This window comes from Aplysia californica, unplaced genomic scaffold, assembly GCF_000002075.1.
Source record: "Aplysia californica isolate F4 #8 unplaced genomic scaffold, AplCal3.0 scaffold00836, whole genome shotgun sequence".
In the NCBI taxonomy this organism is placed as follows: domain Eukaryota; kingdom Metazoa; phylum Mollusca; class Gastropoda; order Aplysiida; family Aplysiidae; genus Aplysia; species Aplysia californica.
In genome coordinates this window covers 172,014-175,047 of record NW_004798106.1, presented here as the reverse complement: position 1 = coordinate 175,047, position 3,034 = coordinate 172,014, and positions in this window count along the sequence as shown.

Here is a 3,034-nt window from a genome sequence, read left to right as displayed (position 1 = left end):
GGGGGGGGGTTACATCAAAAGGAAGACAGCTCAACAGGCTTTAAGATGAAACCAATAACTCCATAACTCAAAATTTGACGAGCGCCTGATTCCACCGCGTCGTGACGCACACTATGAGGAGGATAATGACGTAATTATATCTCCATCAGTCGGTCTGTTCGCCATGTACAGTTTTAAACTTAAACAGTATTGAGAAGGTTAGAGTTGGAAATCGTGGGAGTAACAGACACCCGCTCCCCCACACACACACACACACACACACACACACACACACACATACACACACACACACACACACATACACACACACAAACACAATCATAAACACTAAATTCCTTTTTTTTTTCTCTCTTCTTTTAATATCATTCTACGAATGTTCAGCTCAGCCTGGTTTTGTGGGTGGGTAGGGCGCTTCTTTTTCGAAAATACTTTTTCCGGGATCTGGAAGAGCGCTATTCTCGATCATAAAATTGCTCATATCTTTTTCTCCGAGACGGTTTGAGCTTCAGCCAAACTTTACCGCCTGGTGGCACGACAAGGCACGTGCAGACTGCAACGTCTGTACTTTCGTAGGTTCGATTTAGTCGCTTTTAAGCACAAGGGGGCTATCTCGAAAAATACTGTCTTGAGAAAATTGAAGTTTAAGTTTTTGCCCCTTGTTCAGTTTCTTTAAAAGACAAGAAGAGTTTTCTCTATAACCAAACAAATGTACACACTACTGTAACCAAATGTCTCCTATACGTAGGACAATGCCTACTTCTAGTGTAGGTCAAGATTTATGGAACCTCCCCCCCCCCCTTAAAAGCGACCATTTCATTGCAGACATCTTTGGTACAGCTAGGGAAAAAAATGCTCTTCACAATAAGACTTGTCCTATTTTAGAGGATTTTTTTATTTGTTTGTTTTTATTTGTTGTTGTTTTGTTTTTTTGCTTTATTTTGGCAAATGTGTTTTACGGCGCTCGCAACTGCATAAGGTCATATCAACAACACGAGGCGAAAAGCGTTAAGATTTTCGAGATTGGTAGAGGAAAAGTGTGTCCTCAAGGCCTCTGGCAGGATTCGAACTCACAACCTTACGAGCACCGAACTACGAGACATTATTTGTGAGACATCGTGGTGAAATCAGACGCTAGTCAAAATAATGAAAACGAGGATTGGCATTTTCCAGCCAGTTTGACTTTTTTTTTTTCGAATTGTTGCTTTTTTGGCGCACCACCTTTTATATCCTTATAAAAACGTTTCTGGGAAGATTTTCCTGAAAAATGTTGATTTAAGGCACAACAAATGTAATTTTTAAGCTTCCAAGGACTCTCACGCTTTGCAAATCAACAAACCTAAATTGTCATTTTTTCTCTAGTTACACCGCTAAAATCAGGCTACCCCCATCTCATTCAGTCGCCAAAATCTCCACTTTCATTCAAGCAAGATCTGTATTTTTTCACCGAAAGATAGTCAAATTAACTCGCTTTAATATGATACCAATAACTCCACATGGAGAAAAACTGACGAGCGCTTGATTACACCACGTCATGACATATTTGGTGAACGTCTATGCTGCCGTTCAGGGCCAACCTGGGGTGAGCGGGATCCTTCATCTTAGAGGACACGCGGCTAAACACCTCCCTCTGAGTGAAGTGAGGAAAATTCGTGTAAAAGTAAAGTGCCTTTCCCAAGGACACAACATCGGACCCCTGATCCTGACGTGATTCGAACCCTCAACCTTACGGTCTTGAGTCCGGGAGCCTAACCACTAGGTCACCGGAGCCACATGAAGGGTAAGAAAGTAAAAGTGCCGCTCGCACTTTGCAACAACAAGACGGCTGTTTTTTCGGTCATCTGGTTATTTTGTTTTTGCAAGCGTTTTACGGCACTTGCAACTCAATTAAGTCATATAAGTGCAAAAGTTTAGAAGTGTTGAAGAGAGTAACAAACATTTTTTTTAAAAAGGAGGACAGAGCAAGGTGATAGATGTTTGGTATGGAAGAAGGAGCAAACCACATCAGAGCACCTACCAACCACCCACTAGAGTACGCTTTTTCAATAAAGTTTCAACAGAGAATGAAAACTAGATGGAGGCCATGATAGTGCGCTGTCTAGAAGTAACAAATCTATGGAGTGGGACCAGCAGATATTTGAGACAAGCGACATTTCCGGTATTGCGTTGCTGGGAACTCGATACTTTCACAGATGCTTCTGAGAAACTTTACGTCACAGCCAGATAGCCAGGCAGTGAGGGTGAACATTTCATGGCGCTGTTAGTTGGACGATCATATTCGTTGCGTGAATCATCTTTTTGTGGCCGTTTTTGTTTTTTGTGTCTGGTTTTTTTTTTTGAGGGAGGGGGTGCCGGAACCTTGGTCGGCGAACCGGCATTTGAGATACTGATGGGAAGAGGGAAAAGTTGCGGTGTATAAGTAAGCAACAGCGTTTTTTTTTAAATAGCGGGGGAGTTAAAGGCCTTTTATTGGATTAGTGTGCTATTTAAATACCATCGGCACGGAATGGGGTGCAAAGAGTGTGTACTTTCCTGTTCTCAGCGTCAAAAGTGTTCCAAAATATCTATTACTCTCTCCTTTCTATTACATTATCTTAAAAATGTCCATTTTGTTCTTAGCCATCTGGATGCATGTCCTTCTAATAAAAAAATTTAATAGTGGCATTAACTGGGCAGTTGATAGTAATGCATGTAAGGGTTTAACGCTCCTATCAACACTCTGTGTTGTCTGTGATTGCGTTTCCATCTCCGACACAACAGGATTAAATGGATGGAGAGCTACAAAAAATCATCAAACAACTCATTATGTTCAAGAACTTCCAGTGAGGGTTTCAAACCCGGACCATCGTACACCTATCTTTAAATCGTCTGAGCTACCGCAATCCATCCTTGTACATGTGTAAAAAGTGGTCTTCAGTGACCCTTTTTTTAAAATACCTAAATAACAACTTCCATATATATCGGTAAGTACAAACCTCTCAACGCACTGCACTTGTGAGAATACGAAAGAAGAAGAAGAAGAAGAAGAAGAAGAAGA